Consider the following 24,083-nt stretch of genomic DNA (forward strand, 5'->3'; position numbering starts at 1 on the left):
GTTATTCTTTTCATAGTTTTATAGTGACATTGCAAACAAATCTATCCAAAACTACTCAAAACAAACACCTTAAGAGGAAATATATTTATTCTTAAATATTTCTTAAACCCAGATCTCTTAAAATGAAGATGTCCTCTGTCATTTCTCTTATTTACATAATATACATTGTCATCTGGAGTAAGGCACAGTTGCTCATATTTAGCTGGTTTACTTTGCAATGCGTCATTATAAGTGACCGAAAGCATGCTACAGGAAGTTGTTTGTGTGTGTTTTCATTGCTTATGCAACTTCCAAGCAGAAAATGTTCTTGAGACCAGATGGTAAAGAACAGTCAATTGCAAGTCTTATTCTCCAGATGTATTGATGTTTTATGTCTTCTTGAAGCCAGTTCAAATACATTTGTGAATTCAAGTCTTAACTCTGAGTAACCCTTTCACTTCTGCCAGCTCTTATTTCAGCTGACAAAGAAGTGGGCCAGAATGTTTAATCACGGGCTCTCTGAAGCCACTGTGGTATGGAGTGGCAGAGCCATGCCACACAGCTCCGACCAGTAGCTCACCACATGTGCTCCTGCACATATCTGGTCACCCCGCAACAATGACTGCTCTGGGTTTATGTTCACAGCACCAAACCTCTTTTCAACTTTATCCTTTTTCCTTTTCAGTGGTGTGTTTTTTAAGCCTTAAAAATAAAAACAACAACCCACAAACATTTACTCAGTATTTTTACTTGGCATATAGGTTTTGTTTGTTTGTTTGTTTGTTGTTTGTAATGTGCTCAGCAAATTGGGAGTTTGCTGGAACACAGATGAGTTAAGATAAAAAGCTGTGTTGTGTTTTTTTTAAAAAAATGCCTCTAGTAAGTAAAAATGAAGATACTATATCTGAATGAATGTGAAAAGTTATCCCCTTGTATATTTTTAAAGCTTCCCAAACCATACTCAGTTCTCAGCCAAATGCAGCCTACCCAGATTGTCTTTGGGAAAGTAGCAATTCATAGAGATTTGCAGTTAACCGTATATCAAACTGCACTCTCTCTTCAGTCCCTGCTCACAGCTCACCATTTTAGAATATAGTGAGATATGCCAGAGCCCTACCATCTGTTTAATGGGCTAATTATGTTTGCCACATGCCTACTTCACAGGAATACCATGAATGAGGTTGCCAAACATCATACAAATATATATGTTTGTATATATAGTTATAAAAATATACACATAAATAAAATCATATACATATATAACAGCATCCAGCATTTCTGAGCTTCATTCTATCTTTTGCTATCAGAATATATCCAGGCCCATCGCTTAAAACCCAGCCAGGCACTGTCAGAGTTTATTGTAATGCATGGTGTGGCCTTCAGACTGAGGGGGGCTGGGGATAGAAATTCAGATTCTATATACATACGTCTGTCTTTGCCTTTTGTAGCTGTGCCCCATATTCTACCTATTAAAATTTTGACATTTTAGCTCCATAATTAAGACAATCAAACTTTATGATACTTGATGTTGTTGTATCCAATGTTTTAACTCCTTCTTTTGAGAAGGGATTTTTTTTCCCTTATTTAAAAAATAAGTCAAGCTCCTTAGTCCCTTCCATACAAGACTACACCTTTTCGTTCCAAGGCTATAACTTTTCTCTTCTGTACCACATCTCTTCTATTGGGCCTGTTCTGGAAGCTAGCATGTTGAGCCTTTTAGGAGGATGCTGCAACGCTTAGCAATCTTTTTCTCTGGTGTTCTCTAAGCACCTTCTAGAAAAGTGTTTTCAGCGACTCCAGTTTCCACAAGGGTTAATTATCGCTTGCCAGCCATGAAAATTTTCACTGGGTCCCAAGGTGAGTCAACGTGACTTGATTCTTAGAAATAGGGTTTGACCTGGGTGGGTCTTGGAAGATGGGGAGGATTTTAAGCAGTAAATGGAGGTAAGCGAAAGGCATTCTAGATTCAGGGAATTAAACCAGCAAAGGAACAGTACAGATGGAAAAGAGGGAGCCCTGAGTAACTGGAGTGCCTAGTCAGGATATGATATACGCTCGGGGTACTGGGTTTCCTGTGTGGCACCTGTGTCCATGTAAAGCCGGCTCAGCCAGCTCTGAGCCTTCTTGGCTTTGAGGATGCAATGGTCTGAGAAACGCTGGGAGAAATATCCATACCAGACTGTAAATCCAATATGTGTCATTTTCTTTAAAATTGAAAAACAATAACAACATATTAAACTATTATTGCTGTAACATTTTATTTAGTCTTTTGTAAGCTACAGAAATATTTGAAAAGCTTTATTTTTCCATGAGTGTTAGAATGTCTTCTATACTGCCTTAAATGAAGTAAATTATTCAAACAGAGCTGTTTTGTTTTATTTGTTTGTTTTGTTTTTGCAGCGTTATGCTTACCAGAGATTTCACAAACAAGTTGGAAGAGAAAAAATAGCCAGGGTGTAAATATAGAAATAACTCAATCAGATAAGCTTGCATGAGCATGAATGAGGGTCTGTGACAAGGATGAGGAAGAATCTTTGTCAGCGCCAGAATGGTCATGTTTTTGTCTTAGGCATGTAAGTCTGATTTCAGAAGAGACACTGATATAGAAAGAAATGGGGAGGGAAAGGGGGCATAAGTGGTGATTGAGACGACTTGGGGTGGTGAACACACAATGCAATGTACAGATGATGTATTGAAGAATTGTACACCTGAAACATATATAATTTTATTAACCAATGTCATCCCAGTAAATTTAATTTTTAAAAAATTTAAAAAGAAAGAGAATTATTCTGCTATTATTTTCCCATGTATACAAGGAAAAGTGACTTGCATATTTACTGTGTGACTTCTAGAATCCAGAAACCTCACACCCGATGCAAACCACATAGGCAGATCAGGAGAAAGCAAGGTATTTACCAAAATGAAAAGAAGGGGGGGCAGATTATTCTGTCATCTTGTCTTTGTCTTCATCAAATGTATGACCAGAAACACTCTTAAAGACTATCTAATCCAGCACTCCCATTTTACATATGAGAAAAGTGAGACTTGGGAGAAGTTTGATGACTTATCACATCGTGCAACAGGCGGCAGACATGGACAGGGACACAGATCTTCTGGTGCCTTCCACCCAAAACTCACGGACATTTCTTCAGTTTCTCTGTAATCATTGTAAAGAACTCTTCTTCATTCCTATAAAAATGGTGTGATCATATTATCAGGGTTTTCAAGGTTTCTGGCCTTCCAGATGTTTGTTGGAACGCATAAATAGGTCAGACCAGATGTGCTCACTTACTCGCTCTGAACTGTCCCTGAGACCTTCTTAAGCTGCTGTGCCTTCTTGAGGAAGGAAGTTATTCCCTCTGTCATCACTATCACCAGTTCCTTCTATCCTGCTGATTACCTATCCAGTTCAAAAAAAGCTGTGCTTGGTGTTTTATTGATATTTTGTTTTGTGATAGAGGAGGAAGAACATGGTGAGAGTCTGGCATAGCCCAGCTCCCTTCTGTGAATGAAGAGTCCGTCCTGACAATAGGCATTCAATAAGCGCTTACTGAAAGGAGGGGAAAGCAGCCACCCTTTCTCTTTTGCAAAGAAGTCTGTTTCATTTGAAAGTTAACTCTAAGCTTCCGATACAATGCCATGCGTTTGGTTGCACCACACATGGTTATTATGATCTACTTGTCAGCAAAAACCCAGAAATACTTATTGTTGCAATGCAAGATAATGTAATAATCCACTTTTACCTTTTAAATGTGTCTGGCCCACTGAGTCCTTGCTCAGGTGCCAAACACACACTGTGAAGGAACGGGCTGACACAGTGCCCTGAAATTTCAGGTCCACATAATCGCCTCTGATGCATAGATTGGCCTGGATTTTGAGGCCAAGAGGAGAAGAGGCAAATTCCCCACTCTTGCAGAAGCAGGAACCATTCGTCAATATATTCGCAGTAGTTAGAGGGGAAAGTCTTTTGTGAAAAAAGCTTTGTCATCTCATGGCTGTTTTTATCAAAACCTTTAGTCCACCAGCATTCCAACTCTAAGAAAAATTTAATTCACAAAGCGGATGAAGTAAGCGACAGAGTCTAGCCACATCCCACCGCTGTGGTTCTGTTGTTATGTGGGGTGATTTAGTGGTCAAGATTCCTACTGTTCTGCATTTGGATATTTGTGAGAAAAACCTAGAACCCCTTTCCTCCAGAAACCTCATCTGTATGGCACGGAGCAAAGACCAGCAGAGAGCAGTGTAGAGGGTTTGTTATCGACTCCAGCCAGGTTTTCAGGTGGGGATAATGGGACATGAGTAATCTCCCTTCCTCCCTTTTTTTATGCTTTTTCTTTCTCTTCTGCTTCTATTCAAAATTCTTTTGCTTATTGATTTGGATAATATTCCAAAAAGAAATAGGCAGCGTTAAATCCTATTTTGAGGGAACACACATCCATCTTGACATATAACTACATCCATATGGCTTTTTCTATTTCTAAGCATCTGAAGAGCATGCAGAATAGCCCAGGTGCTGGTCTTCAAAGTGGGTGTGTCCTAGGACATTCTTTGCTGAAGTAGCCTCGTTCACTGTTTCATGATGTTGAACAGTCAAAACAGGGAGGCAAGTTTTCCTTGTGTGGCCCCAGCCCAAATGAGTGGCAAGGTGTAGTCTCCACCTGTGATTTCCATAAACTCCTCCCCTGTCCAATTTATATGGTGTCCAGAGCTCCTGGGCTTGGGAATACACAGTCAAAGATATATCTGAAGTGATATTTCTTAGGATGGCTATGACGAGACAGTGAGGAAATGAAGACAGGGATGTTACAGATTTGTGTTCTTTTTTTTTTTTTTTACCTCCTACACCTTTTAATTTTCTATCTAGAGCCTGGGTTGTTGTTTTTTACCAAATTAGTGATTTACAGAAAAACTTCATAATTTTCAAAGAGTCCTTTTTTCAGCCTGTCCTATTGTTATTTGGGGTTTTCTTTGGTAATCACCTTAACGGGTGGCTGAGTGGGGATCATGTATGAAAAGACCTCATCATGTCTTACAAGGCAGAGATTATGCTCATGAGAAAAATACAAGTCTTCAGACTCAGGATTCTCTCTGCCAAAGAAAGTGGCTCAGGTAACAGTGCCCAACACCGTGTAGCCTGCAGAGTGGAGTCATTGAAGCCACCTTCTCTGTTGCTTTTCACTCTCTGGACTTTTGTGCAATGACTGTAGCCAAGAGCCATTGGAATAGCTATCTCTGGTCAAACAAAAAGGAGAGGAGGAAAAAGTCCTTTGAAAATTAAACCTAATTGGTGCAAACTAGTAGCCAATCTAAGGAAACTGCTACCCCACCCCCAACCCCCTACACTTCCCTTCCCTTCTTTGGGTTTTTTATATAGTAGTAGTGTGTTAGAGAACGTGTTTGTCTGGTACGTTTGGGGTTCCTTGCTGTTCAGATACTTTGAAGAAGAATGCTTGTTTTCTACAGTTTATTAAACTAGCTCAGTTAAAAATATCAGTCATCAGGCCCTGTGATGCATCATTATTCAATATATTTTAAAATCCAAATAAAATCAATTGTTCTGGCCCCTTTCTCCCTCTGCCTCCTCCTTGCCTGTCTCGCTTTACTGTGAAGCATTGGGAGTAGTGTGTATCTGTGTAGATGTGTGTGTGTGTGTGTGTGTGTGTGTGTGTGTGTGTGTGTGTCTGGGAGGAAGACAGACTCCCTACCTGTAAATGGCTTGCTATTATTAGACGTTCAGTTACCAGGGGTTATGTAAGACAATTGAAGCTCTGTTTTTTAACAGAGACATGATTCATGCTGCTTGTAGTAACAGTAACCACCTCCAAACGAGACAGAAACCAGACGCAGACAAAGGCTGGAGAAATCAATGCCGGCGCAGTACAGCCACTCTGCTGATGCCCTCTGCCTCTCTGTCAGAGCACTCGGGGAGCAGGAGAGGAGGCTCTGCTCATGCTGGGTCTTTTCTGTCTCCTCGGCTGCCAGGCTGAACCGTGTGGGCTGCAGCTGTGTGCACGAGAACCAGGCCCAGGAGCAGTGGTATCTGACCTGCCCCTGATCTCCCAGTGTGTCCGACACACCCCGGGCAGCAGTAGCGGTCACAGCACTGGGGCTCAGAATGTTCTGTAGCTTCTGCTCAGAAAGGCTGGGACCTGAGTGTTTGGCTCAGCTGCTGAGCTAACTTTGCTCAAGTGGTGCTCTGCAGCGTTGCTAGGAGTGAGGGGACAGGAGTGGGTTTGAGCTGGTGCCAGTGCTTTGGTACAGCTTCTCACAGAACCTGAGTGGAAGTGGCCTGGCCGTCAGCCCCCCACGCAGGTAACTCTTTCCTCCTTCCTCCAGCAGCACTCCTGAGGCGGCACCCATTCGGCACCTCACAGAGTGCCAAGCACTTTCAAGCGCATCAGCTTATTTAGCCTCGTGACTTTATGAGATAGGCAGAGCACGCACCATTAACCACCACTGTTCTACAGGTGAGAGGTTACGCATTGTGAAGGGAATCATGTCATTCATTGACGCCTTGCTCGTGGTTTTATAGGGTTCAGAAAAGTTAGTGACTTTACAGCGTCATACGGCTAGTTCTTATCAGGTCCAGGAAGACAAGGCCAACGTGTGATTCTCCATCTATGCCCTGCTCCTCAGAGGTGCTACAATACTTGTTGGCAACTGTGGCTTGTGTGGGTGGGTGGAGGGGGATGGGGGGGAGACTGGAGTCCCTACTGAAAACTTTGGTTTTGGACTAAGCACCTCTGCTCATTAGCTGGGCAACTGAAACCTCCCTCCCCCCCTCCTCAATCGTCTCATCTATGTAACGCATGATGGGGAGAACTCATTTCTTAGAGAGTATTTGTGAAAGTACCACACAACCTTTAATGTATCTAGACCAGTGAAAAACATTGCCGGTAGTACCGCATCTCCACTGTGGGTGACACCCAGGAGAGAGCTGGAGAGATCTCAGACTTCACCCAGAACATAAAAAAGTAAACATCTATTTTTATAACAAGAAGAAGAAACCACACTACTTGACTGCAGAAACTGTTCATGGCTCTCAGATAACAGGAGCCTGACCCAGTGGCCCATAACACATCCCAAAGACAGGCCACCCTTCATTTCCATGTAAATATGAAAACTGTCCAGACAGGCAACTCTAAACAGGGGCAGGACAGAAAAAATATATAAGCCATTTAGCTTTACCCACCGAATAGTCCCCCACAATAAAAAGTCCAGTTTTAAAAACACTTATTTATTGGCTACTAATACTAATAAATTCTCTACTGTGTTGTTAGGAGTTTTAACTAAGGACCAACACAGAATTTTCTATTATAGAATTTGTACCACTAGCCTACTATTTTTCACATATTACAAAATATAGTCTACACCTATTTGAAAGTAAAGATAAATAAACATTCTCATTTATAAATAGTTCTTAATTAAATCTTTTGTTTGGGTACCACTTTGTATACTGGTACAGGAAGGTAGCAAAATACTTCACAGACTGTACTTTCATGAAATGCATCTTCTTTTCTGCTAGCACATGAAAATCATTTGTTGCTGTAGTTTTAAGGAAGAAAGCTATACTCTGTTCTCTCAGAATAAAACTCCCTGACTAGGCATCAAGACACCAAATTTCTAATCCTAACTTCACTACAAATTCACTTTCAGGAAACCCATTAAGTCCCAATTTCAGATAACATCTGATCTGGAAAATTCAAAGCCTCTTAATATCTCCATGTTGCACACTCGCCTGAGACATACACCTACTCTGTGCTCTTGTGATGTGGCCATAAAAGAGCTTTATGGAAAGATGGAAATTCACAGCGTGGGGCTTACAGATTGTACTAGTGGCAGCCAAGTTGCCTTGACTTCCCCAGACTGACCCAGAGACAGAGGGACACGGCAGGAGCACATCCTGTATCTTGTTGCCGAGTCCTCTGTGTACCAGGCACAGGGATAGGCAGTGGATCCTCACACAAGACTGCCCCCAATTTCCTCGCATAGGAAAACAGCCTTTTCTTTTTCATCAGGTTACCGTGAGTCAGTGATCACGAGTGGTGATCTTATCATTAGACGGGCATTTATTCCAGTGGTTCCTTTCATGAGTCCTTTGATGTTCCCAGATCATCCTACACTTCTCCCCATTTGGTGTCAACTAATGCAAATTCTTATTTGTATCTGAGAATAGAGCCACCTTTGCTCTTCTAGATGTAGCTTTTATCTCTCCAAAGCACACACATTATCATTTGCAGAAGTGATGACAGTGATGGTGGGCGGTGTTTCTTCCCAACAAGATGGTGGTACATCCCTCCTGGGTCTGCAACATCCTAAAGTGTCCCAATAGCTACAGAAAGCAAGTTTCCATCTGCCAGACCCCAATGTCATCCATTTCTGTGTATGGCAATCATTAACATGTTGATAGCCCCATACTATGCACAAAGTGTATGCTAGGTGCTGGAGTTTCTGAAATTTATAAAACAAGTTCCATACCCTAGAGAATGTACAGTCTCACCTATAATATAGAAAACAAGCGTTAAACTATAGCCATTTGTCTAAGTGCTAAATGAGTGGCAGCAGCCTATATGGGCCAAAGCAATTTTCAGGGGAAAAGTTTCAGAAGGGATACATGCTCTAACATGGGCCTTGAAGGAGGGGTGAGGCCTAGCTGAGAAAAAAAAGTTATAGAGACATTCCAAGCAGCCAAAATGTTCAGGGGCTCAGAGATACAAATGTGCTCTATAAGTTAACTGGTTAGACCAAATGGAGTATTGAAAATCTGAGAGGGCTTATTTGACATAGATTCAGTGTACTTACATATCCAGGCTAAAGAATTTGGAACCATGTCCTGCCAGTGTGCTCAGTGGTTGAGCATCAACCTATGAACTAGGAGGTCACAGTTCGATGCCCAGTCAGGGACATATCCAGGTTGAGATCTCAATCCCCAGTGGGGGCCATGCAGGAGGCAGCTGATCAATGATTCTCTCCCATCCTTGATGTTTCTATCTTTCTCTCCCCCTCCCTTCCTCTCTGAAATCAATAAAAATATATTTTTAAAAAGAATTTGGAACCAGGGGAAATCCATTAAAGCATATTTTCTCTAAGTATAGTCTAGGGTTAATAAGTGTTCCATTAAAAAGGGTGGGGATTGAGGGGAGAGATCTGTAATCCAATAAGTGTGAACAATGCTGGGATCTTCAGCACCTTTAATATTCTTATGTGCATTATGAGTTTGCAAGAGGGACATATAGTATGCAGTGTTTCCCACATTTGTCTGACCAAAGAACTTTTTTTGAGATGCATCGTGAAGTTCTAGTGTTCTGTAAAACTCACTTTGGGATAAACCACCTGAAATGATTTATAAGGGCAGGAGTTGAAGGCAGAGCCATCTCTCACTGTTATGAGTGGATATGTCATTAACAACAGAGAAGAAGATAAAACTGATGGAACCAAAGGGAAGGCTAAAGATCAGAAGTAGAGAGGATAACCTCCAAGATAGGAAGAGAATATGGAAAGAGGTATAGATATATCTTGAGGAAACAAAATGATGAAAATTCAGAGATATTGGAGAAGGAGATGAGAGCCAATGAGTTCACCACACTGGATTGTCAAGATCCTCTTACTAATGTAGGAGGGAATGTTATCAACTGAAAAAGAGAATGGAACTTGATAAAGTAGGATATATTAAGAGAAAACTAGTGTAGGCTTGTACTTCAAAACCACACCAAATAGGAATGAGAGTTCAGATGGCATGCATGTATAGGGTTTCATAACAGTGGGAGGGAATGGTAAGTTTTGATAATAGATTCATGGGTGAAGAATGTAAGAAGTGGTCACGTATATAGAAGATCAGGGAATAAGGAAATCCAGAGGGTGATTGAGAACAGTGTTAAAATGGTTGGGTATGGGGTCAAGTTAGACTGACAAAGACATCCAATGAAGCCAGTAGTGGCCTACTGATGGACCTAGTAGAAAGAGTAGATTTAGGCATTCAGAAATAGGAGTTCTCAAACTGGGGTCGGAACATTTGCGGTCAAATGTGAAGTGTTAAAAATGTAAATTGGAATTAAAATGAGAGTTAAGAGAAGTAGCTGGAGAAGATGGTGATAAAGGTCTGTTGAAAAATAATGGTAGTATGTTTTTGGATTGAAGTGTCCATCAAAATAGAGAGAAAAAACAAATCAAGTGTAGGTTTTGAAGAAGGATAAAAATGGGTTCAAGAAGGCATTAGAGGACCAGGATGGAGAATCTAGTATGAGCCTATGTTGAGGACCTCAAATGAAGAGTAGAACAAAGGCAGGAGGTCAGTGGTTTAGTGACCATAGTTTAGGTATAGTTAAGACCTAGAGCCTATGATTACAACCTGGCAGTAAACCCTGCTTTGCTATGCTCTGACTTCATGATCTATGGCAAATTACTTCACCTGTCTTAAGCATCAGTTTCCTCATCTATAAAATTAGAATATAATTCCCACCCCAAAGGGTGATTATAAGAATAACGTCAAACAGTGTGTGAAAAGTGCCCAGCACAGGACCTGCCACACAGTGTGATGAAGCAGGAAAAGAGACATGGCCTTCACTTGGGAGACAGTGACATTGTGTTCTCCAGTATAATGCCATTTCAATGTTCTTGGTACCTGTTTTTCTATTTAGGCACAAACTGCAATAATTAGTCCAGAAAATATACTCCGTGCAAGGGGCAAGGCATAACACCATAAATGGTGCTCGAGTTGGAATCCTCATCACAGAGTTATAATGATGCAATAACCAGGACCTGTGGCCGGCTTTCCTGAGCTGGGATATTCCACTGTCAAATGACTTAGAGAAGGGGTTTCCATCATCAGGTATTCATGAAACCAGACAAATCATCATCATACGTATATATGTATGTATATATGCATACGTGCATATATGTGTATATATTGAGATATGTGTATATAGCTCACCTGACCCCAAAGGTCTCTAATTCAAAAACAAGAATCAACAGTACCTGACAGTGTGAAGGCTCCTAGGATGTGCAAATCTTATTAACAGAGTTTGTGAATTGTCAAAGAGGAATCAAGAGGTCTCTATGGAGAAAATTAACATAGATTTAATGTGACAAAACAGTGGGCCCTTCTATTGGCAGGGCCATCTCAGGGGTCTCCAAAACATCTGAGGTATTTCTTCTGGACATGGGTATTAACTAGTGGTTAATTAAGGAGCTGCATTTCCTTGAAGTAAAACATTTATCATAGCCTCGGAAAGCTGAGGCTGGGCTCCAGAGTGGTTTGTCTGACCACGATGCCTGTGGTGCCTTGATTCATTAAATGGTTTTCTCACCAGTTTCCAGAAAGGTGGGATTTGTGATATAGACTTGGGAATTCGTTTTAGGTAATTAGTTAAAAAGTTAAAAGTCAAATAGATTTCTTTAACAGGTTTAATGGTTTAACAGGTTGATGAGCTACTTAATTCCCACATCTTTCTGCTCAGGGGACTATTAGAGTTTTAAGGGACCTTCAAAATCATAAAATCCACCTCCTTTGTTACAGATGGAAAAGCTAAACCACCTAGAGGTAAAATGACTCATCCAAGGTCATCCAGCTATTTCTAGGATTTTACTTTCTTTTCTCTATTCCTACTCTTTTGAACTCTCCTTCCTTTTCTCTCTGACCAACATTCTGGTCCCCCACAACTACCTCTCTGCTGATTATTTCTTGGATTGACCCTTGCTTTATGAAATTCTCTGTGCCTAAAATTATAATATAGTGGGTATTTGCCAATCACCACTAATTCATCTCTACATTTGGGACAAAGAGAGGAGGGAAGTGGCACAATTTTAAATTTACTGTGATCTTTGAGTCAGCTTTATCTACACCTGGGAATTATTGTTAGACAATTAAGGTTAGTAAAGCTCATTGAATTTCTCAGAGGAAAGGTGTTATTTGAATTATTACCAGATAATTATTGTTAAAAATAACAATAATGTAAAAAATAGGAACTTTACATGTTAGAGACATTATCATTTTAATTTCTAATATGGGGAGGAAAGCCCTGAGGGACCTAGAAATGATTTTTTTTTTCATAATATGCTCTATGCCGGAAACTCCTCAAATTCTGTCTAATGCCTGATGACCTGACACACTGCCCTAGAATCAGAAGGCAGTCGAGCCTTTCGAGCTGTTAGCCAAGTTGTTCAGCTTGACCTGCTCCTCAAACACAGCCCTAGGTGGGAAGGCGAGTGTCAGATGCCAGACCTGTGGTGCCCGGACCAGTGTCAGCAGCCTCACCTGGGAGCTCCTTAGAAATGCAGAATTACAGAGCTCCTTAGAAATGCAGAATTCGCCTCCACCATTCCAGTTTGAGAAGACTGCTGTAAGGTAGATGGGAAGACTTCTCATCTTCTCATAAGGAGGAGCTAGGAAGAAGCCAAATGTATTGACAGTTTCTGAAAGAGTTCCTTCACCGGAGGTCTGTGCTCTCAGTTCTTTCAGTGGCTCTGAGTCATCATGGAAACAGCATAAGCATCTTTCTTGCACCGAGATCACAGTGGGAACTAGAATGTGTCCATGCTGGGTTGGAAGAGTTGCTGTATAGTGAAAAAAAGCACAGATTTAGAGTCAGAGAGGTCTGGGTTTGACTATACACAGCTTCCTAATCTTGGAATGGTTATTTGAGCTCTCTGAGCCTCACTTTTCCTCATCTGCAAAATGGATATGGTAACACCTACAGGATGACATTGCTGTGAGGATCAAATGAGAATATATTTGCATATCAAAATGCCTGGCATGGTCCCTGACAACATTTAGAGGTCTAATAAATGGCAGCTATTATTGTTACTATTATCATTTTTGTAAGCTTTAGTCATGAAGGCCCCAGCTGTCACTTAAGAATGACTTGGTGTGGTTTCTAAAGAATGGGAATAAGACCTCTGCAGGAAGTGCCTCACAGTAATATATGGCTGTGTGTTACATAACAGCTCTGCTCCCCAAGGACTTCCAAGACAGAGCTGCAGAGATGTCAGAAACACAGGCGGGAATGGAAAGGACTCCAGTCTCCTGCCTCTGACACCAGCAAGAGCCGTGCCAGCTGGGTTCCCAGAGCAGACTATTACAGGGATGATGTAAGAGGCAAGGAGCACAGCTGTATTTCCGATGATGGGAGGCATGTGTGGCCCCAGCAGCCTCTCAAAATTATCTTCTTCTTTAAAACTGTGACTACATTGGTTATGGAAATCATTGAAAAAGAATAAATATGAAACTTCATGAAGTCATTTTCACCGAGTCTTTTTTAGAGGAGAACCACCCTTTAAGCAATAGAATATGACACACCAGGTGGCAATTCTGATTAATAGACCCTCAGGTGTGTGCTAAGGCACGAGGGGAAAGAAGAAGAAGGGGATAGGTGACAATTTGCCAAAAAAATGAAAGGAAGATCATAACAGCATGATGTAGGATTGAGAAAGAGGAGTTAGATTAGGGAATGGAGAGATTATGTCTCCATTTAATTATAAAATGCACAATTCAAATCAAATGCTAGGCATATTTAAAATGTACACTCATCTAATTACACAATGAAATTGTAGGCTTCCGGGCAATGTTTCACTGCAATGTACTAGACATATCGATCAGTGATTTCCCTTAGCGTTTTAATGTAGTTGCCAGGGGAGAAAAGACCAGGCTTGTCTGGTGAAGTGTTGATGGCCTGTCCAGCCATGTGATGGTTTAGTAAGAAGAGCTCTATGAAGCGCTCTTGAGCCCCATTTACTGTTTATGTGGCTCCTGGGGTGTGGAGAGTTAATGGACATTTCGGTGCATAGCATGGCTCTACCGTACTGGCTGCAAAGAGTGTGATTAATAGTGCCAAGTTGTCCTCTGGCGAGTAGTGGTGAGCAAAGTACTCACCTGGGAGTCAGAGGAAGTCCTGTCGTTCTGTAGGCTGCCATTTAAAGGCTGAGTTTTTGTGGCCACTGAGATTTCCTAACTTGGGTAAACAGTGTTATCCCCACAGGGTGTTAGGTTCGGCTTTCTCATCTCTGGGTGAGAGAAAATGACTCTGTTTGAGGATAGAGATGAGATTAAACAATTAATGTTTCTTCTACCACAAGAGGAGAACAAGGGAAGGAAATTAGACAGACATGGGAGGAGTCATAGACATATTTCTAGAAGTAAATTCGTGATCTAACGGGAAAAAAAATAAGTAAAACTTTAAAGTTGTAAATACTGGGCAAAGCTAGATTGAAAAGAAGTGTTGAGGTGGCATAATAGCAAAATGGCCAATAGCCTGTGTTTCCATAAGGTCATAAATTTAAGCATAGAATTGCTGCAGCATGTTCTCACCAAGAACTTCAGCTGAACCCATTGCGTTTGCAAAGCGTGAGAAATTCCTTCATTCTGGTTTTCACCCTGAGTTTATCGCCCCAGTGGTGTCTGCAATATTGTAGTGATTGTTTCTGCTGGTAATGTTAGAAAGGTTTGCTTCCTTGTTCTTTAAATCCACCTCATTTTTAAAACATTATTTAACTATAAAAAGATAATTATGAGTTCGGTTTATTGAAGTGAATAAGTGAAGCAAAATTCTTTATCTTTTGGACCCTGGAATATCCTTACAGGTGATGCACTCCCTACCCCTGAGTCTGTCTTGTCTGGTCAATACTGATGGTCTGCTGGGCCTATTGGTGCTGAGCAAGCAACTGAGAGATGGTTAGAGATTTGAGAGCTTTTATGTAAGTTATCATTGCCCAGCCAGTAACAAGGATGTGGTGTTGAGCAAGTCAGTGCCTTTAATCGCCTCATCTGAGAAAAATGAGGGGGTTGGAGTAGATGAGCTTAAAGGTCTTTCCAATTCAGTCTCAGCTTCCATTGACTCTAAGCAAGAGTCTTTTTTTCCTTTTAAATGCAGTTCAGCAGACATGAGCTGAGTGCAAACCTGTGTGCTAGGCATTGCACAGTACAGGGCATACAAAGTAAAAACTGTCTCTGCTTTCAAGGTGTTTAGAGAGGGGGGAGATATAGTACACAAATAATCAGTAGATTCCATAGAATGTGCAAAGAGCTTAGTGCAAAAGTGCTTCAGGATTCACTTTCCTTTTGGGAAATGCTTCATACCTGAGGTAGCATTTGGATGGCCCTTGAAGCTATATGTGGACATTGGGAAAGGGAGGCATCACCATGCACAAGGTGGGAAGGGGTGGGACTTCGCAGCAGTGGAGAATGGATTGTAGAGCTAAGACTAGGAAATTAGGTTGGGGCTATGTTATAGGGGCCTTGAATGCCAAACTGAGAAGTAAGCAAATGAGCAAAGAAGTGATATGTTTAAAGTGGTACTTTAGAAAAAGGAATGCAATATTGATTATGAAGGATGGGCTAGTGGTAAAGAGAATCTAGAGGAAGTGAAGGCAGTTAGGACGCTCCCCAAGCAATCCTGGTAACAGGTGATCAGTGTTGGGATAGAAAGCAGGTATTGATTAAGGAAGCACAGCGGGAGTAAAAACCACAGAACTTGGCAGCCGATTAGATTTGGGAAGCAAAAGAAAAGGAATCGTTAGAGAAGATTCCTCAGTTGTATGTCCAAGTAACTGGAGGAAGATGGTACCAATGGCAGGAGAGGAGGAGGCTGGAGAAGGAACACATTTTGAGGGAGAGCAATAAACTCTGTTTAAAACTTTCTGAATTTGAAATGCTCGTGCAATATTTCATGGAGTATTCATCTTTTCCAGGTGTGTATGTAAACACTGAATGAATGAATGAGCCCATTACCAGCAGTTATTTAGAATGTTGGTCTGGAGCTCTGTCGACAAAAGCAAACACTAAAGATATCAATGTGGGTGTTCTCTGTGGAAAAGGGATTGTTGAGATCATGGAGGGTGGGTGTAGGCAACGCCTGAGGAGAGAATCTTGAGGAATATCTAAACTTAGGAACAGGCGAAAGAAGACCAGCCAGTGAGGGAGGCAGAAAAGAGAACTGAAGGTCGGAGGAAAGTCAGAGTAATGCTGGGTCCCTATGAGAAGGGAGGAGAGCTTCAGGAATCATTTCAGCCCAATGTGGCCAAAGATGCAAAACCTGGGAAAAGGCCTGAGTTGTGGCTCTGAGACAGGTGGTAGTTCATTCAGTAGCTCCTAAGGCTGAACTCCTCAGGTTAGAGGACATGGAGCCTTTGCAGTGAACGGTGCAAAGAAGGTAAGAGCTCAGAAATATGGCCAGGTCAGTGGGTGTCTTGAAAATAGGTAAGAGCTGCCTAGCCGGTGTGGCTCAGTGGTTGAGCATCAACTCATGCACCAAGAGGTCACCAGTTCCATTCCAGTCAGGGCACATGCCTGGGTTGCGGGCTTGATCCCTAGTGGGGGCTGTGCAGGAGGCAGCCAATAGATGTTTCTCTCTCATCATTGATCTTTCTCTCTCTCCCTCTAAAAATCAATAAAAACATATTTATTTAAAAAATAGGTAAGAATTGAGCACTAAAGAGAGAGACTGCAGCGGAATCAGGAACACCGGAGGAAGAGTGGGCTATGGCAAAGTTGACTGACACTCCCTCCTCTTCCCCAGCCCTTACCCTTCACCACAGCTTCCAACTCAAAAACATAAAATCAATTCCACCTGCGCTGCCAGGGTGCTGCCAATGCTGTCAGACCACACAGGCCCGCAGGTAGGAACACTGAAAAGGGAGCCTGGAGGACATCCTCTCCAGCCCCTTCCCTGACTTGCCTCCTCTGGTGCCAAGGTGCTCACCAGCCTCTCAACCAAGTCCTGCTGTTCTGTGTCTATCCGAGCAAATGATCGCCATGACCTGTTCACTCAGCAGCCTGACTTTTGTTTGTCTCTGCTCTGATCTAGATGCAGCCGCGCTCTGTCCCCTGCCCCAATGAACATCTGCACTAGGCCCAAGCCTTGGAGTGATTTACCTGAAGAGTGACACCATTTATTTGGAAACTACTGTGAGTACATTATGCCTCCAATGAAAGGCCTCTTAGTTCACTTTAATTAAAACACACACACACACACACACACACACACACACACACACACACAAACAATTGTAAAAGCAGATGAAATTTTAGAGGGCTTCATCTGTTGGATGCAGTGAGGTAATCGGACTCAGTCCTGAGGCCCCTGCAGCAGTTCTCGGCTTCCAACCTGCAGTGCGCGCCTGGGCGGCATCCCGCCCTCCTCTCCGGAGGGGGATGGGGGAGGGAGGCTGTGCCTAGCTGGACCTGAGGGCGCTGTGCATGAGTGGTGCTGCTCTGCTTGCTCATCTGCACCTCTACCTGAAGCAGGGGCAGCTCCTGCCCACCTTGTTGGCCTCTCGCCACCTCACTGTGCCACTCTGCTGCACCTCACTGGAGCTTCATGCCACCCTGGTCAAATCCAGGCCTGCTTTCCTCACCCATTTCTATCTGTTGTCTGAGCATCTCTGTGCCTGTGCTGTTGCCTCCTTGCTACTCTCAGGGACCAAGGCCCACCCCGTGGGGCTCTGGGCTCCTTCAGCCACATCTCTCAGCCTTTGTATCCAGCTCAGCTCTGCCATCTGAATGCATAGCTCGTGTACTGGGTTTAGTTCCCTCTGTAACAGGCATGTATGTAGGAGCAGTACAGCTCTTGCAAGGCACTGTACAGAAATAAATTGGAGTAGGAGGTGGGATGCCTATAGGAAAACACTGATGAGAGATTGATATCAAGTATTCATTAATCATTGCTAAAAATAACAGATGAATAATTGGGGAGGGGGGTTCTTACTAGAAAAGCCAGGCATTTACATTATTAAGAGGCTATACATGCAAAATAACCTAATTTCACACTTTGAAACAAAAACTTACTCTATGTGTCACAGTCACAAATTCTCCTATATGGTGTGAGGCAGGTGATGGGATAGTATTTTCCAGGCATCTCTGTTACTGGAAAATGCTAAGCCTGGGAGGCTCATGCCCCTCCTAGGCTTCAGGTAGGATTTTCACATTTTCATTTTCTATGTCTTTATAGCTATTATGGCAAATATCAAACCCAAAGGGATAAAGCTAGAGGTTTTTGTCTTGTCTTGTTTTGTGTTGTGTTGCTTTGTACCTTGAATGCTTTGCCACCTGAATTGTGATTGATGGTAGCAGACGTGCAGGTGACAGGCAGGCCACCTGCCCGAATGGAGAGGGGGCCATCGGAGAGCTCTGCAGTACAACAGGGCCAGGTGACTAGGGACTGAAGATGTGACACCAGATCAAACAGAGTTCTTCATTTCCTACCTATGCAAGGAACATAATTGTGTCAGCACCTTCCATCATCCTCATGTTCAAGTGTAAGGTGTGCCTTAGGATCCCCACATCAGGTGTTTCTCTGAGCTTTTCTTCATCACGGAGTAACTGCCAGTGCGGGTAGCACAGCAGTCCTGGGACGCAGGCAGGTGTTGAGGTATCTGTATCCTTTGGGAGAGGAGAGAGTCTCCACCACTCCCACCGCCCTGTGCTGCACAGAGCCAAGATCCAGACCCAGAAATCGGGACCTCAGGTTTCATGAAAATCACCATTCAGCCCGCAAGTCAGCATCTGTTTCTGCCATTGAAAGTATTTCACCTGAGCAGAAAGCCAGCTCCTGCTTTCACATTTCACAGGTCCTAGAGAACGGACAGATTGGGTCCCATTCTTGCAGCCTGTGCTTCTCAAAAACTCAGCTCCCTCTTATACGAAAGAGAAATAATGACAAAACTTGGAGTGACCTGCTAGGTGCAAAGAGCAATAAGGTGATTAAAGTATTAAAATGTGGACTAATTACAAAACTTTGTCCCTTCCTGTGGGTTGACAATGCCCTGGGCCAGGTCTCAAGGCTTAGGGATGGGTATAAAGGGGGTGAGTGTTAGATTTTAAAACCTACCCACTCCCACACCACCTGGAAGAGCATGCCCAGTGGCCCAGCCTACTTGCCTGGACTGTTGTGAAAATTAAATGAGAGAATGTATATATAGTGTCTGGCCCAGCAGAGATGAGTGTATTTACTCAGTCAGCTAAAATTCACTGGACATCTAATATGTGCCAGGCACTCCTCTAGACACCAGAGTTATGGCAGCAAACAAACACCAACACCTGCTGTCATGGAGCTTACATTCCATTTTCTTCTCCTGAAAATGGCAAATAGACAACATAGGTAGGTGGTCGCTAAAAGGGAATTGATTCCCTTTTATTTTGCTGTGTCTTTCCTTCCAGAAAGTAAGATTGAGAAGCAAAGGGTAAAGGAACAGAGAGGGAAAGAAGACTGTAGACATGTCTGTTAGTCTCCCTCCATCCCCGATGGACACAAACAAAACCCCAGAACCACTCTCTGTCTTGATTTGTGGCCCAGAGGCTGACCTTTCTGGACTCCGTTGCCCAGCTGTCTTCTCTTCTGGCTTCCTCTCGACTTTGGCCTAAAGGAGAGATCAGCAAGAGGTGTGAGAGTGGGAGGAGAGTGAGGTCACAGCATTATTAATCCAGCCTCCTTCCCAGCCACGCCTTTCTTGCTCCTTCAGGGTAACGGTTTAAAGCTGAGATTTAGCAGCTTCCCACCGCTGTTAGTCCCTGATGCTCACCATCCCTTGAGGGTCCCTTAACCTCATCTGAACCTCAGTATAATCCTTTCATTGAACTCTCTTCAGTTCAAACCTTTGAGTGTACCATCTGTTTCTTGCCAGGATCCTGCCTGATACAGTGGGGGAGGTATACACTGAAAAACATTGTAAGTCAGCCTTGCCAAGAAGGTTAAAAAAAAGAGAGAGAATAAAATGTTATATCACAAAAACATCTTAAATTGATATGAGAACATTAGACCAAGTAGTGAAAGAGTAAATTGTAAGAACCCATGATGAGAGAGTGCCAAAGGTTGGTTTTAATGAATAGACCACAGTGCTCAGGTTTGATGGGCTTCAATAGGCCAAGGGTAGCCTGTTCGAGCCTCAGCGTGAAGAACAGCTCTTGGTACTGCAGCAGCAGGACCAACGTGAGCAGACAGGAGGGGTCAGGAGGGTAATACAGTGAGATCACAGTGCTCAAGAGGAGATGCTTGTCCCAGCATTCTTTTCACCTTTGCTATAATTACAGCCCATTTGCCTCTGCCCAAGTCTATATATTAAAAAAGATTACTAACATAAAGGAAGTGCTCTGTTATAGCTGAAAAGACAGAAACCATAGAAATGACACGCTCTGTGAAAAGAGCTACCATCACCGGGCACACTGACCATGTGCCAGGATGTGCCTGCCACCCACTTGACATGAATTATCTCTGAATTAACTCATTTACTTCTCACATCAGCCCTAGAAGGTATTATTATTATTTCTACTTTTTCGATGAGGAAACAGAGGCCCAGAGAAGCAGAGTGGCCTGTCTAGAGCACACAGCTACTAGGTGGTAGACACAGTCCTGCCACCAACCCTCACTGGGTGCCTTGTTTCCTCCTGCCCTTTGCCCACAAACCCAAACACCCCACAAAGCCTTTCCCAGTGCGCTGTTGGGAAAGGGAGTGAGGAAATGGTTACCAGTCCAAAAAGATGGGGGGGGGGGGAGATCATTGGTCTAAATTATCATGATCTAATGACTGAGTAATTATTCATCTGAAGGAGGTTCTCACTAATTCCTTCCGATCCAAGCAGGCTGGTGAGTGGAAGGCACGCTAATGCGCCGGAGAGGGGGAGCCTGGCGGAGAGAAAATTGGGAGAGGGAGATAGAAGAGAGCACTCTGCTCTCCAAAGCCCCTGGAGACTGATAAGAGCTCACACAGATAAAATATTTATTTTCCATATGTTGTAGAAAGCACTGCCATCACTGTATGTGCGCAACGTGTGCGAAGAAGTGTGAAATGTATACATCAAATGCCGCCTCTCTGGTTAATTTCCATGCATTTCACATGCATGATACCTACATCTCATCAATATGTTTTAATGCATATTTCCTTCCACATACAATATGGTCTAGTAAAGAAAGAGCCAACATCCTCCACAGCCTTTCTCACTGCTATGTTTCAGTCCAAAACTTGTTGCCAGGGCCAGCACAGTGAGAGTTAAAAACCAGAAGGGCCCGCTGGCTAACCCAACTGCCAGTCACCTTAGAATGCCTTCCCAGCCTTGAAGCCGTCTTTTTCTCTAAACAGGGAAGATGAAAATGGTTTTGTTCTCCTTGGACAATTGGGAGATATTCAGTCAGAATGTCGGAACTAACTGTTGAAAGGCAGGTGTCTGCAGCCACACTTGTGTTGTGTGTTTTTTTTTTTGTTGTTTTTTTTTTTGAATGCAGAGCTCCCACCAGTGTGGCGGGAGGAAGTGCACAATGATTGGTCTGTTTCTCGGTGGAAGTGTTCAGGGTACACCCAGTTTTGCTTTGCATATATTTACAAAACATCTGCCCTTTTCTTGTTCTTAAATCCTTCCCCCTCACCAGCCCCCTTTCCCCTTTCTCCCAGTTTCTTTCTTTGTTATTGTTGGCTTGTCTAACTTTTTCATTGGAGCTTTCATTTTCCGGTTGAGGGGCGACTTCATCAGAGTGTATAATTTTAACACTGGGAGGGAGGGAGAAAAGGGGAGTGGGGTGAGAGAGAGAGAGAGAGAGAGAGAGAGAGAGAGAGCTGAAAAGAAAGAAAGAGGCCTAGTGGCGAGAGCTTGGCAAAGCAACCTTTGGCATGGTGACCAGGAGGAAGGTTCTGCTCTGGTGGGTGGTGGGGAGGTGCCTCTCCAAAAGGCTGCCGGGAGCCAGCCAGTGTGCTGCTGCCCTCTAACGGCTCCGGGCAGGAATGCAGAGCCACAGGGGCTGAAAGAGACTGGTCTTCAGATGTGCTGTTTGTATAATTATTTTTTACACAACCAAAGAAGGTATCTTAAATGAATTACTATAGGACTTGCTCTTTCCTTCTTAATAAACTATTAATTGAAAAAGTAGGGTCAGAATAACCCACCTGTGCATTTGTAGACATAGACTGAGGCTATATCTCAGTGTTTCTCAACCTGGAAAAAGGAGTCCAGAGGACTTTCAGAGAAGGTGGGATGGGAATGAATTGCTTCTGAGAACACTGAGTGGATCTCTGCTCTCTGGCAGCTGGGAAACAGCCCAGTAGCATAAAGACAAGTAAAGTGATATTGGGGATATGAACCAATTAAAGTTCAGTTTTCAATACTTCTGTTCATAGAGGTGACCCCAATGCCTCTGTGTTTCAAATGTACCCCAAAGTAATCCTTAAGATAACAAGTAGGAGGGTGTGGTGCAACATATCAGGTAGGAAGCTGGATGAAATCTAGGGAAGGAAGCAAGGGCATTTATATAAAGAACTACAGGCCCAGTGCATGAAATTTGTGCCGGGGGGAGGGTCCCTCAGCCCGGCTTGCACCCTCTCCAATCTGGAACCCCTTGGGGGATGTCCAACTGCTGGTTTAGGCCTGATCCCACTGGCGCTCGGACATCCTTCTCACAATCTGGGACTGCTGGCTCCTAACTGCTCACCTGCCTGCCTGCCTGATTGCCCCTAACAGCTTCTGCCTGCCAGCCTGATCGCCCCATAACCGCTCACCTGCCAGCTTGATTGACGCCTAACTGCTCCCCTGCCAGCCTGGTCACCCCTAACTGCCCTCCCCTGCCAGCCTGGTCACCTCCAACTGCCCTCCCCTGCTGACCGGATCGCCCCCAACTACCCTCCCCTGCCAACCTGGTCACCCCTAACTGCCTCCCCTGCTGGCCTGGTCACCCCCAACTGCCCTCCCCTGATGGCCTGGTCGCCCCTAACTACCCTACCCTGCCAGCCTGGTCACCCACAACTGCCCTCCCCTGCTGGCCTGTTCACCCCCAACTGCCCTCCCCTGCCAGCCCGGTTGCCCCCAACTGCCCTCCCCTGCCGTCCCAAGCACCCACAACTGCCCTCCCCTGCTGGCCATCTTGTGGTAGCCATCTTATGGTGGCCATCTTGTGGCAGCCATATTGTGACAACATGAGGGTGGCCATCTTGTGGAGACGTCATGACACCACCTAGGCTTTTATTATATACTAGGAGCCTAGCGTGCGAAATTGCGGGGTTCCACCCACCCACCCACCACCCTGCCTTGACCCCCAAACCTCTCCACAAAGAGCTGCAGCATGCCTGGCCCAGCTCCCAACCCCTCTGGCCTTCTCTGGCTGCTTCAAGCCCCACCCTCAGTCCCTCGAGTCACCTCAGGCTGGTCCTGCCTTCTCCGGGTGCCTCCCTGCTTCTGCCCTGTCTCCAGAGCAACTTGGCAGCTCCACCCTGTCATGACACCAGAGGAGAGTGTGGAAGCCTCCTACCTGCTACACTGTGCTCCTTCCCCTGGCAGGTGGGCAGTGGGGCGCTCTGAGTGCAAGCGGTGGGTGGCAAAGGACTGGTGAGGGGGGCGCTATGGGCTCTCACCCCCACCCTCCCTGCCATGGGATGGTCCCGCCTCCTCCAGGCACCTCCCCACTTCCGCTCCGTCTCCAGAGCAACGCCCCACCGCACATGCGCAGGCAGCCTCCTGCGATCAGTCGTGATACCTCCTGCGTTACGGTGTAATGGACAATTTGAATATTCCTCTATTATTATATAGGAGGATAATACAATTTGTGCAGTCATAAAAATAAAAGAGTAATGTTGGCTATGTGCTCATTTTTGAAAGAGCTTCCTTAATTTCTGAAGGCTCACATCTGAAGGCATTGCTAAGACCAGCCAAGATAAATATTTTTTCTATTGTGCTTGTCATTAGTATTTCATCCCTGTATTTAAATGAATCATGAGGAGCAGCCTAACTTTAGTGAGCAAAATGTCCCTATTCTTAACAAATGCCCTTCATGGATTCAAAGTAAAAGCATCCATTCAATGTAGATTTCACTGCTGTATAAAGAGTAGCAAACTTAATTGGGATTCAGACTATGACTATTCTCAAAATATACTTTAATTTCTTCACCATTTCATTCTATCAACAAGCATATATTGAATTATACCTGTGTCTAAGCTAGTTGGCTAATAGTACACACTACACAGCAAACACTGGGAAGGTAGAAACCAGGCTTGTTCTGTTCCCTAACCCACACTGGCACACTATAGCCACATAACAAGTATTTGGAAAATGAATACGTGAATAAATGAATGGTGGGAGGGAAGGAAGAGGGGAAAAGTGCATGAACACAGAGAATTCAATAATAACAAGGACATTTCCT

General features: G+C 43.8%; 1 protein-coding gene across 27 annotated transcripts in view; it reads left to right on the top strand.

Annotated features, from left to right (window-relative positions):
• ZBTB20 (zinc finger and BTB domain containing 20) overlaps positions 1 to 24,083 on the top strand; it is an 899,572-nt gene that overhangs the window by 803,433 nt on the left and 72,056 nt on the right. For all 27 annotated transcript variants that reach the window (XM_079767021.1, XM_079767031.1, XM_079767032.1 and 24 more), the window contains one exon: positions 16,776 to 16,876. The gene's annotated coding sequence lies outside the window, so the exon portion shown is untranslated. The remainder of the gene's footprint in view (positions 1 to 16,775; positions 16,877 to 24,083) is intronic.

This window comes from Cnephaeus nilssonii (assembly GCF_951640355.1).
Source record: "Cnephaeus nilssonii genome assembly, chromosome: 3".
Taxonomy (NCBI): domain Eukaryota; kingdom Metazoa; phylum Chordata; class Mammalia; order Chiroptera; family Vespertilionidae; genus Cnephaeus; species Cnephaeus nilssonii.